The following is a 24,776-nucleotide window of genomic DNA, read 5'->3' as shown; positions in this document are numbered from 1 at the left end:
AGCACTGTAACAAATGGAATACCTGCTTGACATTGCTCACTGACATGTCAAGTTACTTCGTCCGTTTTCTCAGCTTCATCCTGACGAAAAGCTGATGATCAGAATCACAAAAAAAAAAAAAAAGTTTTTTTCCAGCAGAGTGGACAGAGAGGTCAGAAACTGTTCTGAAGCAGATTAAGAAATTCAGGAAAATTGTTTTGAAAAAATCAGAAATAGACAGTTTGTCCAAAGAGTTTTGAGATAAATTGGGGTAGGAATTAGTTCTGCACATTTTGCTCTGCTGTTGTAATTTATGTGCCTTCTTCACTATGTATTCGGTATAGTACATGTCTTAAAATGTATCCGATCCATGAAAATCTTCCTATTAGTCCCATGAATAACATTTAGTAAAAGTTTTTTTAATTTATGTATATAAAATTCTCAATTTATTTTTCTCACACTGATGTAGCAATTTCTAACTGACGAGTTTATTTAAACGATGCTCAAATGAGTGTTCCAGTTTCATTGTTTTCTATGAATCAAAGAAAAAAATAAAAATCTAAAGTTTTTCTCCACATCTTAATAGAAGGAATTAAAATAGTTTGAGAAACAGGACAAATCTGAAGTTTGACTATACTCACAAATTAAATGGACCTCTTATCTCTTTGATTTCTTTATTTCCCACACAACAAAAGTTATAACATGGATGAGTATACAAGCTATACAAGATTCATTTTTTAAGACAATGGAAGTAGCATTGCATAAAAATACAGATTGTCTCATACATTGTCTCGCTCCAATTTATAGGAGGGAGAGGAGATTGTTTTAACATCTATATACCCAGTGTAAGATCATGAAACAACAGTTCAAATGTTGGTCTGACCAGTTTATTACAAATCTTAATTAGGGAGATGGGGAAGGGGAAGACGGACACTATTATGAATTAGGGTAATGGGGAAGAGAAGGACAGTGATAGAAAAGATAGGAAAGAAGAAGCAAGGAGTCTTTATTGGAAGCAAGAGAGAGATTGCCACCACCATGGATCCAGCGTGGTTCATAGTTCAGCCATTGATCTTCAGTAGTGGTGGCATTGTTGTTCTGTTGACGAGGCCAACGGCAACAGTGACCATGGCGATGATGGCCCCTTTTCAATGCTTTCAAAGTGGTTGAGTCAGCTGTCTTTGGAGTGACAGCTCAAATCCAAGGTGGTTGAGTCAGCTCTCCTTGGAGTGGCAGCTTCTGGCTCTGGGATCTCAGCAGAAACTCCTTTGTTCCTGTCCAGGCCTTGCCAGCAGATAAGAGGGAGCAGAGATGCCAATCTGTATCCTGTTTTTCACAGGGCACGATGGTATCGTTCCCCAGTTTTCCCATACGAAGCTGGAGCTGTTTAGTCACAGGCCAGACCTTCCACCAGTAAACACTCCTGAGCACTCTCTCCCGAAGGCAAGCAGCTCTGGAGGAAGGTGCTTTCAAATGCCCACAAAGTGATGTTGATTGCCACATGGTAGCACCCATCACTTGCCTCCTCAACAAATCAGTCACAGTCTTATCACAAAAAATACCTCAAGAAGCAAGCTTTGAGCCAAGTAACAAAGAAGGACTCTCACATATGTCATTTTACAAAGATATTTCAACTTAGAAAGATCATGATGGGAGACAAATAGAAAGAAAGGTTGGGTATTTTTCATATCTTTCATCTTAAGCAGCTGCATTCTTTCTGCTTTCCCTAATTTTATAAAAGAACCAAAGATGAAATATTCCTACAAAGTCCCTGTGAATGATTTGCCTTCCTCTCACAGACAGCCTAGCAGTAATTTATGTACAAAACAGAGATGCACATTTCTGTAAATGATTTCCTTAACAATCCTTTGCTGCCTGATTTGCCTAATACTTCTGCTTTCATCCCCAAGTCTCTGCAGTCTTTTCTGTACAACCTGACATACGTCAAAATAGAGGCTCCAGCTTTCTATGCATTTCAGTGGTGCATGCCCTGGGAATTGATAGATGGAGGTAGTATTCGTTTTGTGAAATTACTTTCAGAAAGACTAGACTCAGTAAAGCAAGGTCTTCCAACAGAGATGATGTCTTCCACAAGAAGGTCTTCCACAGATGATGTGGAAATCTGTTCTCAAGAAAGGCTTATCTACTGAGCATTCAGTTTATTCTGCTGTTGAAAATCCTTCCAAAAAAGAGAAAATCCCTAGAAAGTACTAAATTTTTCAGTGTGTGCTGAGACTTCCTAGATTTTTTTTATTTTTTAATTTGCACAGCACAAATTTGTAAAAAGTAGTTTTTAAGAGTCAAAATGGGAGGAAGATCATAATAGCAGCTTTTTAAAATTATTCATATTATATTCTGTAAAGACAGTAGGACAGACAAATAATAAAATGAAAAAAAACATAATTGATTAATACTTTCAGGCTACTTTTTTTAAATAAAAGGCATTCAGATAATCAGGGTTTTTATCCTCAGTAGCTCATTTTAAGTCAACTTAATATACTTATCTAGTATGCAGTTTCATTCACGTTACCAAGTGAAGTATTGTTCATCTCATTGATGTTCTATACTGAACCATATATTTTTGGAAAATATTTATTCTGTAAATCAGGGTAAAAGTTTTCCTAAGGTATTATAGAAAAATCCGCATATCTACAGCCTGTATTTGTTTTTCCCATTTTAGTAGTTTTTAATTCTGTCTTCTTGGAATGTCATAGAAGATGAAAAGAGAGACGTAAAGAATGGAAATCAAGTCAGCAGAGTGCTATACACTGTAGTATGTAGTTTAAATTTTTGTAATCTGCAGTGCCTCTGCAGAAAACCCACATCTCCAGGAGTAGCAAAGCCTCCGTCCTTAGGTTTTAATGAAACACAAGACTTCAAAGGGGGTATCTGGATGACTTGTCTGTGATCTATAGAAAGATACAGTAGATTATCTTTTTCATCTCCAATTCTGCTATCTTATTAAAACTGTGCATATGCTAGAAGCTGGCAGAAATAGTTTATGTCCTTTGAGACCAATAAAACCTGGCTGAGATATTCAGCCTGGCAGCGACAACAGACAGAAAAGGAACTGAATATATAATAACTAAATAAAGTCAAGATAGTTTCAGGTTCCTAAAGCTTAATAAGATTCACTTCTGAATCCTGAGGTTATTGCCTTCAACAAACTTAAAGTTAAAACTCTAAAGAGGATTTGAAAGGTTTTGTTAGCCCACAAAAAGACAGTTATGGGGGAGGAGGAGGGAATGGGTCAGAACAAGCAAAGTATTGTGTAAGCAGTTCAAATAAATTATCAGTAGTTAAGTAACCTCTCTCCTGGTTGGAGAGCTATACCCAAACAGGATTCCAAATCTCCTTTCTAATATATTCCTGAATAATATTCCTTAATAGTGCAGGTAGTTACAGTGAGTTTATATAACAAAATATGGGAATTGGTATTGAAATCTAAGGGAGAATATATATATTTTTTTTTTAAAACACCAGCTACTAACACGATCAGGAGTTGGCTCAGATCATCTGTTGATACTACCCCTTCTTAGACTTTCACACCTCTCCCCACAGTCACACTTTGATTTTACATAATGAATTTTGTTATCAGACTTTGTTTCTTCTGCGTTTTATAGGGACTTCATCTTTCATAGACCAATATTCCCTTTGAAAGTGGCTGGTATAATGTTGATGCTGATTCAAGCTAAACATTCTACATACAAACTAAGTATTTGGATGTGTACTGAAAATACCATATAAGGTAAAATAAATAAAAATCACTTCAGCTATTTCAGTAAGTTGTGAAAGATGGTTTTCTGAATTTTTTTTTTTCCTTCTTTTTCCATTGGCTCAAAGCTCACTTTGTGATGCCTTTTTGGTGATAAGACTGACAACTGTGAATTATATAGGGAGGGTGAGTGGTGGGTGTCAACATGCCACAGTACTTCTGCTTATGATTGTAAAGATGAGCAGAAGCAGGACAAGCAGTCTTTTTCAGAGGCGAAGCTTGAAGAAGCTGACCACTGCAAAAGGTTGTCAATGCTTGCACATGGCAATGAACACACCACTCCCTGCTGGTTATCTGATGGGCCAGGTTTGTCATGCTAACAGAGACAAAAGGAGGAAAAAAAGAAACTGAGAAGCAGGACAGAGGGGAGATTAGGATTGAGCTCCACAGTTATGAAATAGTGTCTGAATAATAAAAAAATAAAATAACATAAAAACCATTTGTTCTCAGACCTACTGCTCTTGTTTGAAAAGAAAATTAGTTCTGTTCAGTTTCAACATTTCCTTTTCTTTGCAACATTTTATGCACTTGCTTGATAATAAATTCCCACAAGATCCAATCACAAATTCATTGTAGTAACTCCAATAAATTCTGAATTCACAATGAACTTAAGCACATATAATCCAAACTAATCATAACTCACAAATACGAGAAATGTTAAATATATATAAAGTAAACAATCTCATTCAAAGAATCATAGTGTCAGAAGGGACCTCTGGAGATCATCTAGTCCAACTCCTTGCTAAAGCAGGCTCCCTACAGTAGGTTACACAGGAAAGTATCTAGGCAGGTTTTGAATAGCTCCAGAGAAATAGTTTTAACTTTTATAACATTTCTAGGTATCCTGTTCCAGTGCTCTGTCACCCTCAAGAAAAGGAATATTTTCCTTGTTTTCGTACAGAACTGCCTGTGTTCCAGTTTGTGCCCATTGCTCCTAGCCCAGTTCTGTCACCGAGCACCATTTAAAAGAGCCTGGCCCCACTTCCTTAGACTAACCCCAACTCCCATCCATTAGATATTTGTAAGTACCAACAAAATTCTCCCTCAGTCTTGGTGAGTCCATGCTAACTACTCCAGATAACCTTTTCTTCCACTTTTTTTGAGATGATAGCCAGAATAAACTTCATCACTTTCCCAGGGCTGTCTGGCCTGTAGTTTCCTAGCTCCTCCTTTTCAAAGACTGCAGTGACAGTGGCTTTCCCTTCAGCTCTCAGGCACCTCTCCCATTCTCCATTACCTTTCAAAGAGATTAGAGAATAGGCATGGTTGTCACTTCTGCCAGCTCCCTCAGTGTTTGTGGGTGCACCCCATCAGAGCCCACAGATCTGTGACTAGGCAAACTTGATGCACAATATCTGGACAGATGCTCCATGACTGAGGGGAAGTTTTCCTTTCCTCGGACTCTCTCTCAAGTTGTATAAGCCTGGAATCCCTCTCAAAATTACAGATTTAACAGAGTACCTTTTATCAATTTCTTAGAAAAGACAATATGAAGTAAAACAAATCTTCTAATTAGAAGGTCTGAGCAACTAATGAAGGGCATCATAAGTTATTGCTAATTCCTAGAGGTGCATTATTTCATATTCATTTATGAGTCATTTTACGTAAGTGAATGTGAGTGAAATATCTCCAGTGTGGGGGAAAAAAAAAAAAAAAAGGTAAATTTCTGCTAGTGAAGAATAGAGCATCTTTTAAATTACATCATTGTCTGCTCAAGGACATGTGGGAACCAGCACAGGGACAGACAGAAATATAATACTGCTTATACTTGGTGAACTTTAAAGAACCCAATTCCATTTTTTATTGTAATTTTTTTCAGTCACCCACATAAACCAAGAATATACTGAGTTGAATTAACTACAATGATTATTGTAATTTTTTACTTACAGAACCGAAATGAAAGAATGTTGTGAAGTATCGTGACAACAGCCATGCTGATGTTAGGGAAGAAAAAAATAAACATACGTGGACTGAGAAGTGACTTCCAGGACATAAAGTAATAACAGGTTGAGTAGTATCCTTTTCATTCATTCCCTCTTCTTGTTTGTTTTTATTAAAATGCTGCTATACAACTGCTATATCCTATTCTGTGCACAAAGATTTACTGAACCCTGTATGATTTTTGTGCATACACAGACACAAACATATGCTTCCATTTAAAACAGACTATTGCAGAAAACAGGTTGATTCTTTATCTCTTGTAGTATAGATGCAATAAATTGATTGTTTATAGCTCATCATTCATCTACTTTGAAAAGCGGGAAAAGATTTTTGTGGTGATGTTTTCTGGAGATGGTATTAGACTCAAAAATCTAACAATGCATATCATTTCTCTACCTGTTCTGAAACAGAAGTTCCTTCTTCCCCCCTCTGGATCAATGACAGTATTTTAAATCAAATTTTCAATTGCTTCAGAAAGCGCTATTTGAAGAAAATTTGCTAAACAAAGACTTTTCTTAATTGCTTTTGCAAATTAATCTATACTGCCTTTTTCCCCAAATAGTTGGAAAGTGGGCTTTCATCACTAATTTTCCATCATTTGAAATCTACTAAGTTAGTGAATTCAGGCTAAAGAAAGGTCAGACAATGACTCACTGCTTTTGATCTGAAAATGTTCCTTTTTGACATATTCTGTAACAGTTAACAGCTTTTTGACATAAGTGATCATGGTATGAAGAATTGATGTCAATGTTTCTAGAGGCTTAGGATTCATTTATCAGTAGTCTGCAGTTTCAATGAATATATTATCCAGTGATTACTGTATTCAGTTCACAGTTCTGCAAAACAATGTTGCAACATTGCATTGCTTTGTTACATTGCCTCTTTTATGTACTGTGTAATCCTTGCTTATTTTATTTGGTTTTTTTTTTTTAATGAGGTGTAAAAGACTATAAACAACCCCTGTACAGAGCTCCCAGTTCTGAGTAGCTCTAAGATCAGCTCTGATACAAAATAATCAGCAGAAAATCCCTAAATGACTAGGAAGTACACAGAAAATGCATTCTATGATTCTATGAAGGACAACATAGCTGTGGGGTTAAAGTCCCCCATCTTCACTGCTCACTTTAAAAAAAAAAAAAAAAAAAAAAAAAAAAAAAAAAAAAAAAAAAGTAGGTAAAGTCTGCAAAGGCACAAAATGGTGCCTATATTTGTCACTGCATAATCAACGAGTATACAGATTTATAATTCACAGGCACGTAGAAAAGTTAAGCTTGTCTTTAGAGAGCATAGCTAGAAAGATTGTCACATTGGAAAGGGAGAATTGGAAATGAATAGAAAAGCTTACCTGTGACCTGAGCTCACATAAAAAGACTCCAGGAAGAGCAACCTGCAGAGAAATCCTTCCTCGCTGGCAGTCAGCCCTTAAATGGAGCCTAGGAGAGGTGCAGCCAGGCTCCACCCCTTCTGGTCACACTGCTGAATTGCCTTCACCTGTGCTCCTGCAGATGATTCATTGCTTGCCTCAGGTGATCAATCAGAGGCTCAGGCCATAACTAATAGTTCCCATACAGTCACCTTTTATTATGAAGCTTCAGCTCTCAAGTCAATTTTTCTGTACATATTAGAACAACTAATGACAAATTTGGCCTATTTTCAGATCCAGCATCACACTTCTGTAAAGCAACCTGCAGGTACCACCTGCCTTCCAACTTAAGACTCCCAGCAGAAGTGAGTTAGTAGAATGATGTCTGTGTGTATTGCAAGTTAGCCTCCCTTTATCTACACTTACTCAATAGCCCTGAAATAGAGGTACTGAAGTAAAAGAAAGATAACCCTGACTTTTAAGGCCTTACCTCAACATCACTGCCAATTTCGCAGATGAGTGTGCTTTGAAAAACAATAAATCAAAAACTACTTTCATGCCCATCTGTAGTACTTGCAATATAAAAATTGCCATGGTAAAATACCTCCCACCATAATAATATCAGAGAAAAACACCAGAAGACAGATCAGTTACCCTATCTTAAGAGCTGAACTTGGCAGACCAGTGTGATATTAATCTCTAATGCCATTTTTAAAGTTCTAAAACATCCTAATGTGAATTGTTGCTGGAAGAAAACCCTTAAATAATAGGGAGGCTTACACCTGTAAAAGCAAACAGTCCCCTCTGACAGCATACAAATTCCTTCCAGAGGGGAAGGACTTTACTTTTGAAATGTGCTTAATCCCAGTTATGAAGGATTGTTATCTTTCAGAGAACTATCAGCTCAAAGAAAGAAAAGGGTATGAAGAAAAAAACAAAACCAGGCACAGGTCTATTACTTCTTTAAGATGGAAAAACAGTTATTTCATTAAATTTGTGGGTGTTTATGGGTTGTGATACTGCAGGAAAAAAAAAACTAGGAAGAAGTAAATTTATTACTTCTACCACATAGAGAAAAATATCTATTATCAGTTATTATTATCTATTATCAGTTCTTGTGCTCTATTCAGTAATACAGTACTTAATTTGTACGCTTTCTGCATTAGCACTTAAAAAACTCACATCAGTCTATTGCATTTTTCTTTTATCTCATGAGAAGTTTCAACAACAGAACTTTCTTCGTTTTCTCGGTCTGAGTTCAATGCTAACAATTCAGTCATCTGTTAGTATTGTGAAAGAACATTTGATGTAAAAAGTGTTGCAGTTCCTTTTACATATTATTTTATACATCCTCTACTTTAAACTTTTTTCAAAAAAGGCAAAGAGAACCTTTCAGAGATTATACAAACTTTAAAGACATTAAAACTCAGGAGGTAGACATTTAATTCCTAAGTCATTCCTAAGTAAGCTCCTAATTCCGTGGGAGCTTTTGTTGTGATTATGACCTATTGAACCTTCAGGCTTTTTCTTCTTTCTTTACAACCATACTCCTCACAATTTACCTCCAAATTTCTAATTTCTAACCACACTCTACAAGCTTCTGCTCAGATTCTCATCTATTTTTTCCTTAGAACTACCCTTGACTGTTGCCTGAACATTATGTCTTTATCACTCATTCTTATCCTTTCTCTTTCTTTCTTGAACAATCATGTTTATTTTTCTGCCTTAATGTTTTCCTTCTCACACACCCAAGTCATTCCTTTTGAGTCAGTCTCTTTTCTCTTGCCATCTGCAGCAAGCCCCTTTGGCATGTCTTGGGTATCAACACACTTCAGAGAAACAAAAAAAAAATCATAAAGTAGTTTGCATTTTGAAGGATATTTGCAATATTATATAACTGGTATTTTTAGGAAATTGACACAAAATTAAAAACAATCATAAGCTGCATTTTATAAACTTTGCAGAAGAAAGATACTGACACATATTTTAAGACTAAGAATTAGTGGCCAGACTTACTTTTAAATTTTAGAGGTTAGGCTTAAAGAAAATGAAGATCTAATTACACACCTAGGTAATAACCTCAAAAGAAACATAATTCAATGCAAGACGAACAATGTTTCAGGAAAAATCTTTCCTATCTCATCATTAATATAAGGTCATATTATTGCAAGTATAAGTAGATGTACATAATTTTTCACTTGATTTTTAGACAGACCAGATCTATTCTTTAGCTTGAGGGTCTACCATACTCTTTGTATGTATATCAGACATTAAGCTTTATTTTTTTCCTCTCATGATCTATTCTAGCTAAGAGGAAAATTTTATTTTCTCTGCCATCTCCTACCCATTCCTATTTCCATTTGATTTCCCATCAACACTCCTCTTGATCTTGCATATACTCCACGTCCTATAATATCAAGATTTATCTTACAAAGTCTTTCCATTGGGAAAAGAAAAGAAAAGAAAAGAAAAGAAAAGAAAAGAAAAGAAAAGAAAAGAAAAGAAAAGAAAAGAAAAGAAAAGAAAAGAAAAGAAAAGAAAAGAAAAGAGAAGAGAAGAGAAGAGAAGAGAAGAGAAGAGAAGAGAAGAGAAGAGAAGAGAAGAGAAGAGAAGAGAAGAGAAGAGAAGAGAAGAGAAGAGAAGAGAAGAGAAGAGAAGAGAAGAGAAGAGAAGAGAAGAGAAGAGAAGAGAAGAGAAGAGAAGAGAAGAGAAGAGAAGAGAAAACAAACACATATACACATCAAATACATAGAGAAAAATATAGAAACCCATAAAACAATAGGATAAAATCTCAACCTGCACAAGCCTACATGAGCATATACCCCACTGACTTTGTCAAGAGGATATATTTAATGAAAATCCTATTAGGATGTAAGAGGTAAGGCTGCACACAAGGCTGAATGCAAATGAAATATTTAGAAAACGTCCCTTCCAACCTCTCAGACCTTACCTCATCAGGTGCACCTGGCACCTCCATCACCCCTAAACCTTAATCCAGCATTGATAGAATTTTGTTCAAAACAGCAAACAACATACATAGCAGAAGCACAATGCACTGTTCAAAAACTAGTGATGGCAGCTGAAAACTGGTTTTGTTTTCCTCAGATCCATTCTGAGATGTTCTTCTTATGTATAAGGCTCCACAGCACAGCGGGTTTGGGATTTAGATTTTTTGTTGAGGGACATGGTTTAGTGAGTACTATTAGTAATAGGTGGATGGTTGGACTGGATGATCTTAAAGGTCTTTTCCAACCTTGGTGATTCTCTGATTCTGTGATTCAGCTAAGACTTCACTTTAAAAAAGAACAACAAACCAATGTGAAAGACGGGATGTGCCATATAAACAACAGCAGAAATACTTTACTGTGCAGATGACAGAGCACTGGCAAAGATTGCCTAGACAGACTGTGGAGTGTCTTCTTTGGAGATCTCCCAAAGCCACCTGCACATGGGTCTGATCAACCTGCTCTGTGTAATCTAAGTTAGTAGATGACTTCCAGAGATCTCTTCAACCTCAGCCTTTTTGTGACTGGTACTCTCTGCAACACTTAAAAAATATATTTCTGATCCTTTTTGATATAAAATGAAAAAGTATATTTTAATTATAATTTTAATTGCAATTCTAATGCCTTTCATCGAGATTTTTATCCAAAAGGGGCTTACAACTTTAAAAATAGAGTGCATTTTCTTCCTCCGATCCCAAGCTGCATGCCAAAATAACCAATAAAAACAATCTCTGAAAATAAACAAATCATTCAGAAGCAGATTTAACAGTATTAACAACTCCATAACTTAGTCTAAAAGTAGCACTGCAAAAGACTAGATCCAAATACTTTGAGCAAATGATTTTCCAAATAGAAAACCACTTTATATAAACAGATAATTTGCCAAGGAGTTAAATCAATAACAAACAAGAAATACCAATAAACCACATTTGAACATACAGAAAAGATATATTACATTGTCTCAAGTATGTGATACAAAACTACTAATACATAATTTCTCTCACTGTCCTTACAGAAGGAGGACAGCTCTGAAATTTTCTTGTATTGGTATTTATATGTACCCATAAATTATAGTAAGAGATTAGAGATCAGCTGTGTAAGCTAATAATCCTTATAGTTGTGCGTAAAATTCATGAAGAAATAAAAAGATTTACATAGGAAAATTAACACTAAAGGACATAGAAAAAGTAAAAGAAAACCAACTCTATCTAGCTGTTCAAAGCTGCAGTTCTTAAGGAAATAATTCAAAGTTCAAAAGACAAAATCATATAGATATTAAATATATGTTAGGCTAGGAAAACAACTTCGAGTATAAACAGAGGAAGTATAATAGTGTTCTAACTCCCTCTGCTGGACTAGATGCATTGTGTTTATTAATAATACCGATGGTAAAGCATTTCATTTTACAGGATTATTGGTCAGATTGGGCAATTTCTTTCAACGAATTTTTTTCTGTAAAAGTATTCATGGAAACCTTTTTCTCATGGAATTCTTAAGTCAAACAACAAAAAAACAAAAAGCATCTGTTCAAAGCTTACAGCAAAAAAGCAACGTGAAATTTTTTCCAGAATAGTTCAAGAATTGGTAACACCAGTCCCTGACTGCTGTTTGTACTCTTTCCCATCGAGCATGTGGGGTTTTTTTGCAACTTGCATTTGCTAATCTGGCAATCAAACTGTGCAAGGGCAGACAGTGAAGATGCAAATTACCTTCAGAGGAGATAACAATCTGAAAGGAGTTCTATGATACTTTGTCAACTCTGCTCTTCACTTTAATCCAGACTCACTTTCCTGTGGGTACTTCAAGAATACAGGAAGAGCACAGGTGGAGAAATACCAAAAAAATAAAAATTAAAAAAAAAAAAATAGAAAAAAAAAAATTAAATAGAGATTTGAAATAATAGTCCAAATCTTAAATCTCTAAGTGTCAAGGAAGCCTTAACTTTCAGTAACAGAGAGCTGGTTGCTATTAAACCTCTACTGCCTAAGCAAGAAAATCACACACAACCGCATCTGAGCACAGCAAATTTCAGGAAAAAAAACATTTTTGGCAAGTATACCATGGTGTCTGGAATGTTTATTCTCTTCTGGTTTTTATTAAGTTTAAATTCTAAACTAAATTAAAAAAAATAACAGGGAAAAATAAGTACATAATTTAACTGATGCACGAGCCAGAGAACAGACTGGTATGCTAGTGTCATGGTTTCATGATTTTTGGTTTTCAGTATTCCAAATCATAACATCATGTAGTGCACTGGGAGTTAAAGTGTTAATGCTCCAATTTCAGGTACCTATCCCTCTAGGTTACTGAAGTCATGGGATCTAGCCCTTCCCTTCCCCTGACTCGGTCTCAGGAACTCTCTCTCTCCTATGTTATTTGATTTATTAGTCTCAATTTCAATTAGATTTTATTACATTGTGTAATCTTGCATTCTGATATCATAGTTAGTAAAATAAGTTTTCCTCCATAAACCATTGCCGCTGTTTTTTTTCCTTTCTTCCCATTTTGTGGGATCAGGGGGAGGTGTGGGGGTGGGGGCAGGGCAGGGTCCTACTGCCCCCGTCACAGGCATGGATTGATTTAGTTAACTCCATGACAGCTAGCCAGCAAAAAAGAAAAAGAAAATTAAAAAAAAACAAACAATTTTTTTGTCAACTTACAATCTTTTATAAGGTGAAATCAGATATCTACCAGAAACCAGCAGTGTTACAAAAAGAGTTGAATCATAATTACATTTACGTCAGGACTCTGGAACAGATAGCACATTGCCCCTTTTATCACAAGCACAGCCATACATGAAAAGATACAACATTCCTGTCGTTCAGGTGTTATTAAGAACATTAATTGTTCAGATGATGTCTTAGAAGGATAGATCTGTATGTATGACAGTGTAAGTATGAAATTAAGCCTAAAGGATGTAGATGCTGTCGAAAAGGAAATTATGAGTTCTCCAAATATTAAGAGTTTTCTGTCATCTTTGTAAAATTCAGATTAAAGAGGAAAAGAGAAAATAGTAGACAGGTTTAAATAGCAGAAGTAAAATAGCAGAAATAAATGACAACAAATAAGAAAGTTACTTTAATTGTACGGAAATCTGCCCACTGACCAGGCTAATACATTTTTCAAAAGATAAAATCATCTGAATTTTAATTAATATGGTCCAGTGATGTTTTAAATATGGGTTTAATTTCTTCAAATACATACACTGACTTCAGCTTCACAGCTTCCTCAGAACAACACAATGCTGACTGCCTGGGCATCATGCTCACAGTAGCCTAAAGCTGGCCACTGCCTAGTGGAAAATCTACCAAGCTAACTGCTGATATTTTTTCCTGAAACGTTTCATCTGGGCAATACTGTCAGATAGAAATGGAATTTGCACAAGTATTTTCTTGTTGATTTTCTTCACCTCTCTCCACCCACCCCTTGCCCCCCACATTTGTGAAATGGTGTGGAACATCAAGAAGAAAGCTGAGGATACAGAATTAACCATAGCAAATTAGTTGCATTAAAGCAGAATTATAGATTTCTTGTTCATTTTTACTTTCCAGGTTTTTCCTAGAGCTGTGCAGCACCTGGAAATACTTCCTGCCACAGAAATCTTTCCAGATGTCCTCTCACATTTTGTCCTAATGCATTTTAACTGTTTAGAAAGTAGTAAACTGAATCAAAAGGCTGTTATATCAGAACATTTTACTGACAACAAAAAGGAAATCATTTCATCATCTCTCTATACTCATAAAAGGGCTGAAATTGTCACAATCCATCTTCATCAAAGGAGTATTTCTTTCCTTTTCATTCTTCTTTACTCATACTTTTTGTGGTGACATTCCCATCAGCTCTAGGCAGTGAAGAAAAAAAATCTTATCTGTTTCATAAGTAACAATCTACTCTCTGTGGAGGGATACTTGACCATGAAAGTCTTATTCTTAATTGTTTTACTCTTTTACGGCTATGGTAAACTATTAGGAAATGAACTTCTGCCAGAAGCTAAAGCCTGACATTTACAGACAGAGCTTCACTGTGCAACGAAATCTTGTTCAGACCTCAGAAATTTAATGTCCAAATCTCTTTGGTTTCTTCACATGATTTATTGCTGTGTTGCAAAGCACAACTGGCTGGATGCAAACAACATCAAAGACCTAATTAAAATGCTCCTGCAGACCCAAGAGAATGAGCAACTGGTCTCCTTTTGGTAATACAGCTACAGAAAACAGCATGCAAGTCCAAAGCTACACAAGGCATGGTGAGTCCAAGTTGAACAACATCACTAAAGACTCTTTATTAGCATCACAGAGTTATCTAGATCAATCTGTACCCGTGAAATGGGGCAGGAGGCCGGTAGGACCCCCGGCCCAAAAATGGGAAGGAAAAAGGGGAAGGGTAGAGAGATACGAGATGGCCCAAAAACAGAGCAGCAGCAAAAATCTAAGGAGGAAACTAAATTTAAATATGATATTGGAATGCAAAATAACACAGTATAGTACAATATAATTGGAATTGAGGCAAATAAATCAAGTACAATGAGAGAGAGCATCCGAAACTGAAAGCCTTCCTTTGAAATGACGGCACAACATCTGGGGAGAACACTCACACAGGCAGCGAGAAAGAGATCTGTGAGTTCTTCCTGTGACTTATCTTCCTCTCTGAACATGAAGTTTGTTGGGATATGTAGTTCTTTTTTGTCTTCTGAGGACCAGGTATCTGGAAGGTTGTCATTCCATGGAATTGGAGTATTAACTCTTTAATTCCCCGTGCTTTACATGATGTTATGATGTGGAATACTGATAACAAAATTATAAAACCAGGACAATTCGCTTCACATATATTTTTTTCTCATCATTATTATTTCCTCTTCCTTTTCTGTCTTAATAAAATGTCTTAATCTCAGTCACTGAATTTTACCTTTTTTTCAGATTCTACTTGTTATCTCTCTGAGGAGTGAGTCAACAACTGCATGGTGCTTCACTGCCTGCTGAGTTAAACCACAATGATCAACTTTCATAAGCATGACTAAAATAACATGTATATACAGTAATAATTCCATAAAAGCTATGCAAGTGTCAGAACTGTACAAGGTTAAAAACTATTTGTCTTAAATATGAATGGTTGCCTTAATACAGTCCGTTTTATTATTTTCCATCTTTGCATTAGTAAAGAGCCAGAATAAGATATAAGCAAACTCATGCCAGTAGCTATTTTCATTACAAAAGCTGTTCCTATGAACCTCCTAAAATTTGGGCTATTTGCTGCAGTAGTATGAAAAATATAGCTGTGTGACCCATTGAAGCATCTGATGTTGGTTTATTCTTCGGCCAGTGAACAGAGCCACCAAACATTTGTCACTGTCACTGCTATATTTTATTTAAGACTAAGAGAGCAAAGGAACAGACCATGAAGGTTGTCTCTGAACTTTCTATGCCAAACACAGGCAGCATAAACTAGCCATACAAAGCAGAAGAGCAAACAAAGCTTTGACTGTGCAGCATAGACTAGAAGACAAGGGAAGTGAAAACTATTGAGGGGTACAGTTATTTGAAATTCCAGATTAAATCCTAATACTACTGGCTAGCTCCAAAAGTAAGACTTTCTACAACATCCTTCTCTCCAAATTGGAAAGATAATAATTCGATGGTGGGTTGTTTGATGTACAAAGAACTGGTTGCCAGATCAAATCCAGAGAATGGTGGTCAATGATTCAATGTCTGGATGGAGAACAGTGACAGGTGGTGTCCCCCAGGGGTCAGTGCCAGGACTGATACACTAAAATCTTCATCAGTGAAACTGGCAGTGGAGTAAAGAGCACCCAGGAAAGTTTGTGAATGACACCAAGCTGTAGCTGTGGGGTGCAGATGACACAACCGAAGGATAGGATGCTAACAAGAGGGACCTAGACAGGCTTGAACAGTGGGTCCAGGAGAACCTCATGAGGTTTCAACAAATCCAAGAGCAGGGCATTACAGCAACCCCCACTACCTATACAAGCTGGGGGACAAAAGGATTGGGCACAGCCCTGCCAAAAAGGACTTGGGATTGCTGGTGGATGGCCAGACATGTGCCAGCAATGTGTTCTTGCACCAGCTGTATCATTGGCTGCATTAAAAGTAGCATGACCAGAAGGTCAAGGGAGATGAACCTGCCCCTCTACTCTGCACTCCTGAGGCCTCACCTGGAGTACTGTATTCAGATGTGAAGTTTTCAGTACAATAGAGAAATGGACTTATTGGAGTGCATCCAGAGGAGGGCCACATTGAATCAGAGGAATAAAAATGAAGATGCCCTTCTCAAAAACTGTGAAAGAAGGCGTAACAGGCCAGAGAGAAACAATATAGGCCTATCAGTGGCAAGAAATAGCACAAAAATCTGAATTCTATTGCTCAGAACAGATGGAGCATGCAGCCATCCACAAAACAGAACATAATCCTACTCAAATATAGTAAGCAAATCTTCCAACTCCAGTCATGGATCAATGGAAAACAAAATGGAATTCAGAAGGTCAAAAAGTTAGTGAGTTTGTAATGTTTGGAAAGAAAATGATTTCCTGGCACCAGCTGAAAGAATTATAAACTCTAGGAAAAAAACAAGTTTGTTAGTATGCACCCAGAACATTGCCTAGAACACACTGTTTGATTTTAGTTAGGATTTAGTTAGATTAGTTGGATTTTCTTTTAAATATAAACATTGAAATATTAAGAGATTATTTGAAGAAATTAAGAAAAAAAATGAGAAAAGAGAAAAAACAATCCCTGAACGAAGTAGATTAGGCTTCTGAACTGTGTGCTAGCATATTGATCAACATCTACAGCTCTCTGTGCAAGACTGTTACATTTTGTATCACTGGGTATGTTTGATTTGGCTTTTGGGGGTTTTTGTTTTGTTTTGTTGGGTTACTTTTTTTATCTTGATATTAAAGAGGATGACAGAAACATGACTCCTGGTAAGAGTCTTTGCATCAAATGAATTTTTTTATATACCTTAGGAAGATATGTCAAACTTCCTGTCTCTGTTGGTTTTGATCTCCACTGAATCTAGCAAGTTCCACTGTTGCATTCAAAGATTTTTCAAATGCTCTTGTAGATTAGACATATATTTCAATGCTTCCAACAGCAAGAGAAAAATTCTTCACTGCATCTTCTTTCTGCAGAAATACCATAGTTACTGTAGGAAAGAGAGCTTTGTTGTAATCATGGATGTTATTTTGGCTGTTATTATCTGACCTTACTGTCAAACAGTAAATAAAGCAACTGCTCTTTTTGTAGAAAGATGTGGTAATTATTGCAAAGCCCTTTCCAGTAATGCTAACATGAATAATGGCAAAGGTAGTAAAAACCTAACTGAAAGCAATTACAACAAATAGAGCTTTTTGTTAATTTATTGATGTCTCTGTAAGACAACGGCACTATGACTTATATAATTACAAAATAGCACTCATTTCTGGAAATATTCTTAAATGTAAGTCTTACAAGCTGAAAGTACAACACTTTCCAACTCATTATCGTTCACTTACTGTTATTCAAATGATACTTGCTTCCTATAGACAAGGATGACGTAATGGCAAAGACCATTATTTCCAGTCATATCTCCAAAGACTGACGTTTAATATTTTATTTTGACTTATCTGCAAGAGCATAAGTGTCTTCAAGTATTAAGGAAATAGTTGATCTTGTTGAGCGAAGACAACAGGTATTCAGTAAAGATAAAAGACTTAAGTTTTGAAGGAAGATTCTGGGCAGAGAAGCCAGTGGTAGAAGACCTTTTTCTCTAAAGCGCCAGAATTCCTTGAGGTTATTCATCAGTTCTGTTTGACCCATGAATTGTCAAAGATTCTGTTCATTCCCATCTCAGAGAACTACAAAATATTTTTTGTCCTACCCTTGTTAATCAAACACTGTGCAGCAGTTTATTTACTAAAATTTCAGATGGCAGACAAACTACTCACATAAACTATTCAGTCAGTACATTTACAGACAGACATCTGCTAAGCATAATAACAGTAATTATTATCAACGTAAATTCTATCAGCTATCTACAAACACAAATGCCTAAAATTTAAGGCTACCTCATTAACAAAATGAATAGCTGTCTAAAAGGTCTTTAAATACTTTACTACAGCCAGTGGTTACAATTTAGTACATAACAGGTTTTTCACCTTTCACACAAATGTTGTCATCTTGCATTTCAGAATGCCTACATAAACCTTCTATTACTACTAGAGACAGTAATAAATCAGAACTCTTTTTGCTGGGGTTTAAAGGCAAGCTTTATGTGTCTTTCTCAGTTTACACCATCTAAATAACTTGCTTAAATTTTTAGAGGGAAAAAAAACTCTAAATCAAGTTTCACTTCTTTATTATGATTCATTTCATTACACACACAAATCCTTCACATGACCTAACAAATGATTCACAATAAACGTTCAATTATTCAAAATTTTAGTACTATTTTCTTCATCTACAAAACATACTGTTTACTTCCTGAAAATATATTTCATATTTAGAACAGAATATTCTGCTTACCCACTTAATACTTCACATATCTTAAACATTCATTGCTTTGGTAAGGCTGGGAGTTCTCAAAAACCTAAAACTACTCAATCGGGGAGAACAGGAGCTGATCTCTTCACTCTGGTGACAGTAACACGACCTGAGGGAGTAGCATGGAACTGCACTGGGGAGGGTCTTACTGGATGTTAGGAAAAGGTTTGGAACAGAGGACAGTGGGGCCCTGGAGTAGGCTCCCCAGGGAAGTAAGTAGTCACTGTACTAGCTTGCCAGAGTTCAAGAATCATTGGACAACGCTCAGTCATATAATCTGATTTTCAGGTGGTTCTGTGTGTAGCCAGGAGTTGGACTCAATGATCCTTATGAGTTCCTTTCAACTTGGGATATTCTATGACTGGAAATGAAAAACATCCTACAATACTTTTGTCTTCATTACTTCAGCTGCATCACAAAACAAGATCTACTTCACAGTAAGCATGAAGACCATTATATAAAATGGCAAGTAAAACAGCTTAGACATCCTTTGGCTGAACATTGAAGCTAAAAATTCCTGTAGTAATCACAAGAGTTATAATGGTTATAGTTGCTATAAACACTCAGTGATTTAGGAGAGCTGCCTAAAAATATTGTCTAACTTACAGAAGGGATTTGAATGCCTGCCTTCACCCCAAGCAAACATCCAGACCACTGAACTGTTAGAAGTGGGAATGAAAAAAGATCATCATTATCATCTCCAAGTTTGTCTTTTAAAGTGCATTAAGAGCATTCAAACCTAAAAAAGAGCTCTGTAAATTAAAGCAGCTAAGATTCCAAGGATTAAAAACAAAAATCCTTGTCTATTTCAAAAGATCCAAAAAAAATTTAAATATGGCTTTTCAATAAATTCCTCAATAAATTATCAGCTACAAAACATTGCTTTTCAGCACAGTCACAGTACTTACCTATACATTTACACAAGTGACATACAAGAGCCTGAATATTATACTCATAAAAATCTGCAAAAAAACAGGCAAGCATCAAATAAAGACTAAGGCTACTCAAAGTGGAAAAAGGAACAGAAATAAATGGATTTTTTTAATAAAGCCAAAGATAAATTTTGAGCTTTATTCTTGAGTAACTGATACTGCAAAATATTATACTGTATTAGGACTCCAATATACAAGGTGCATCAGACCCTTAATTAGCATGGTCTGTTAGTGGCAAAAACAAAAGTCAACTGTTTTATTACACAGAGCAGACATTTGCTGCAGCACTATACATGGCTGCAACATGCTCTCACACAGTTTGCTTTTTCATATTCAGATACTATTTATCTGTCCTTCGAAGATTATTTAATTCATCATCCCACATTCACAGTTTTACCAACACTTCAGCAAAGCATGTTCTCTCAGTTGATCTGTGTTGTTGCAGTATCAGTGCATTTTTTACACATAATCCATTTCTTAGGGACAAGAGAATGTTGTACTTTTTTTTTTTTTTTACTAATTTCCAAGACCATTGTAAGCCTATCCAACTGCATCATAAGCAGCTTTTACATACCTCGAAGACAACTATAAATTTGTCATGGTGTTAATACCACTGCATTTCTTTAACTGACTTGTTCCAGAAAGCGAGAAGAATGTTGCAACACTAGTGAATAGCTCCAGAACTTACAATTACTTTATGCATATCTGTGGTCTAGCTATTATTTAGAATTCAGTTCTTCTTTTTGATGCCCAAGCTTAACTCTAATTAAACATTAAACTGAGGCTTAAGATGATCACTTTCTTAGGTTACCCAACAAGTGATAAGTATGTGAATGTCACAGTTCTTTATTATAGAAACAAAAAAGTTAATATAATCTTCCAAATTTTCTCCAAATTCTAACTTGCATGAAAGAATGCATGAATGTATGTGCACACGCACAAACAAAAAAACATCTTAAGATTCAAAAAAAATTATTTTTGTGTTCTTAATTTAACACTTCATGTACCAATCAGGAAAGCAATTATGAAATAATTTCATCCACTCCACAATTTCCCAGAGACAGAATCAAGTACATCCAAACTTCCCAGACTTTGTCAGGAGATTAGAGCACATACTTAGAAATTGAATCAAAGAGACAACTTAAGAATTGTGCATTAAAATAATTTGCACACTGACTTTGCACAGTCACTCAGACTTCTACTACTTCTGGCATATATGAAAGAAGTTAAAGTGCATAAAAGCAAAAACCTAAGATTGAGGGAATTCTCAGTCAAGTAGGAAAGTTTCTCCAAACATTTTAGGTAGACATATTTCAAGCCTGAAGATTTGTCTGAACTCCTAGCACTTTACAACAAACTCTACCTCATCCCTACATTTATTTATTTATTCTTTAAACACACACATCTCTCTCCTCATCTCAGTTTTTCATATCCCAAATCAAACAAATAGGCAGGGAAGTTATTGGAACGAAAAGGGAACCTCCCTCTCAAGTAAAACTGCAAGAAAAAACGTATACTACACATTTGTTGCACTCTGTTACACAGCACATGTTAGCTGTATGGGTTGTAACTTAGAAGTCCTCAACAGCATTATGACTAGTCAATGCACTCAAACCGAGATTAAAAAAAAAAAAGTATGCATATGCCTCCACTTCACTAAGACAAAGAAACCAATAAAGAGCTGAGACAGAGCCAGTCAAGATAATAGTAGCGTATTGGTAGGTAAGATTTTTCTTTAGTTCAGGAACTTTCTCTGTAGAAGTAAGTACCAAAGAAATTCTCACAAGCAAAGCTAAAACTGCTTGAAATACCACCTTATCCATCAGTTATCAAACACTAGGAAGGGAACCTGGGGCAATTTGAGAACAAACTCAAGAACAATCTTCTCATGTTTCTGTACAGACAATTTCTACAAGGATTAGTCTTCATTAGTAACTATCAGAAAAAAAAAAAAACAACAGGAAGAATCCATGTCTAAACTACATTGCACCTTGAGGAACCAACTTGTAGTCATGCTTCTTCTCATACTATTTTCTCCCTCAAAAAGCTAATCTCTCAGCTCAGACGATCCAACGTGTTCCTCTTGAACTCAGGCCATGACAGTAAGAAAAAACAGTAAAATTTAAGTTGCTCCACTGAAAGGATTTTACTTCTCTGATCAGTGATTGAGAAGTGACTCTTCACAAAGACAGCATTTATCAAAGTAAATGAGAGACATTTAGGACTGGAAAGACATAAAAAAGTGTCGTCTTACCACAGGCTTCTTAACATTCTGGAAGGAAATGGATAGTTTCAATGACAGATTGAAAGTAGTGAGAGTGAGATCAAAGTTATCTTTTACCAAAAGAAGGAACTGCAGAGAGAACAAGGCTCTGCAGTGTACAGGGCAATGGGACCAGATCAGGCAGCTCACATGTGAATTAAATGAACAAAGGTGTAATCTAATTAAGCCTATTCCCTTTTTTTTTTTTTTTTTCATTCTTTCTCTATAGTCAGAGTAAGAAATTAGCCATTCTTTTGCTTGCTTTGAAAATAAAGCTAGGAACGTACAGTAGTTTGTGAAGTTTGGTAGTAAGCAGTTTACTAGATTTATACACATGCCAAGATCACTTTAGGCTAGTAATCTGCACATTTGCTGGCTCATGGAATTTGCGGTTGCACAGCTACTCTTCCTATCTTGTAATGGGATCTGCACAGCAGACTCTTCTGCAAAGCATCTAAAAAAAAGTTAATTTCTATGTAAGCAGATCTTTTTACTGGAATAGGCTTCATAGTCATAAACTGAAAAGTAAAAAGCATCTGTAAATAAAGGACATTGGACATATTCACAGAAAAATATACAGAAAAGGAGGAGAAACAAAATTTAACTATTTCGTTAAATATACTTCTGGCTACATTTAATGGTTTACAGTTTCACAAAACTGTCATCAGATTCATGGATTCACTCTCCTAGAAATTACTTGTGAGTTTTGCCTGAAAAACCAGAAGATATTTCTTTTAGGAAAAACAGAAACAAACAAACAAACTTCATTATGTGTTTAAAATTAATCTAAAAATGGAGAACAGTTTGTTTCTTCAAAGAGCTGGAAAACAAATCAGCTCCAAATTATTAGTGCCAGCATTCATGAACTAACATTATTAGGGATACCACTGCCAAACATTTTACATCTTTCATAAAATTCATATGACAAATGAAACACACCAGATGAAATTACACTAGATCAAGGATTACAGCTGACAGTTATTTACTTAAACATTTTTCAAAAGAGCAAGACTTTAATGACCTCTCAGCAAGTACTTAATGGTTTGGTGGCACACAGTATCAACCATTACAAATGTTTAGGAAAGTTATTGCACAGCAAAATTTTTAAAGATGGCTATAATAATAGAAGCACAGATGTCACAGGGAAGAATACTGTAGATTAATACAAACACCAGAAAAAAAAATAGAAAATATATTAAAATAATCAAGGCTTAAAAGCTCTGTTACTAAAAGGCATCGCTTGGAGTTGCATGAGTGCAAAACAAAATTGATTTGTGGGTATCTCTGTTCTCTTTGTTTGTTACTAGTGAAGAAGAAAGAAAAATAAGTGGAAAACTGGGCCATTTCCCTAATAAAAGGAGAAAAAAGAGACGTCTTTCTGAGATTCAGTACCAGAAAGAGTCTTGAACAGATCAATTAATTCAACAGAACAGAACCAATGCACACTATGAAACTCTAAAGATAATTCAAAGGTCTGCTGGAATCACTCATTTCTGCTGGAGTCAGTGTAAAAACTTTAGCGTGGAAGACACAAATCTATTTTCTGGAGAACAAGTCACTGTTTAGTTTGATGTTGATGTTAATGTTACTAACATGAATGGTCTTGACCATGTGACTTATTGTTATGTATTGTTCCCCTGTCTCTTCCTCAAACAGGTGCACTTTTACACTGAGTAGACACTAAATAAAATAGACTACCTTGCACAGACTAGTCCTACAACAACTCTGAAATATTTTAATGCATATTTTATTTCCATCTGATTTCCAGCAATAATTCATTACTAACATGGAAAATCTCCATATCCCACTACTGATTGCAACATGCTGGCATTTACTGGGAACTCTTTAAGCATATCTGAAAAGTTGCTGGTGCCTTCCTGCAACAGCAACAGAGGATCGCATCCACTGCTGCAGATTTTTAAGAGTGGAGCATGCAGAGTCTTGTTCATCACTAGTGAAAATGCATAACTAATAATGGTGACCATGCTGAAAAATCGTTGTTTTTTTTTTTTTTTTTTTTTTTTTAGCTGAGAATTTATCAAATAATATTACTGTGCTCCTTGAATCTGTCATCATTTCTGGGGAAATAAATAGGAGGCATTACTTTTGGGTCAATGTAGGTGCTTTGAGTGCAACCTTACTGAGATGCCACTTGCTCCTTGCTTCCTAACGTTATGCATTTTTCATAAGAAGAAGTATTTTTAAATGACCACCCACCAGCCAAAACCATTTATCATCTTTTTATGAAAATGTTGCCTTTAAAAATTAAGTAAAAAGATTATAACTATCTTACAGTGAAGCCCTAAGAACAGTTAGCATCTTCCTAAAGAAGAATATACAGATATATGTATTAAACACCTGACAGGCATTTTCTCAGAGATTTTTCTCTGCACAAGGGTAGTAGTTAGATATCACTTTTTAAAAGTATTTTAAATACAAATGTATCTTCAGTAGATTAACCTTAATATACTTCATTCTGATGCAAAAACCATAATGAGTATCTAGAGGTTCATAATTTGCTCCGATGCATAAAATTGTGAAAGTAGTATGTCACAAATATGATTCCATAAAGAATAAGAGCAGCTGCCATAGTTAGAATCTTGGCAAATGACATATAAAGGAAGAATTTATCCTAGTTATGTATTATCCGCACTCTTATCTTTATATACATGTGCACATAGAAAATCTTACTTTCATCCATTACTAAGAGGGAATATTAATCCATGAGAGCTGGGAATTTTCAACTTACTTATCAGTTTTATCAACTGAAATAAATACATCTTTAATTGGTAAAGCTTTTAAGTGTTTCAACTTATCTCATTTTCCGAACCTCTAAGCTATCGTACAGTGCTGCCATTTGTGAAAGAGTTACTTATAATCTGCAAGCCTACTAAATAAATCGATATTTTATAATGACGTGTGAATCTATACAGAATCGGATATAAAATGTGGAAAATTCTCAATTTTTTTCATTTTGAGACAGA

Source organism: Tetrao urogallus (assembly GCF_951394365.1).
Source record: "Tetrao urogallus genome assembly, chromosome: 4".
Classification (NCBI taxonomy): domain Eukaryota; kingdom Metazoa; phylum Chordata; class Aves; order Galliformes; family Phasianidae; genus Tetrao; species Tetrao urogallus.
This window is presented reverse-complemented; position numbering follows the sequence as displayed.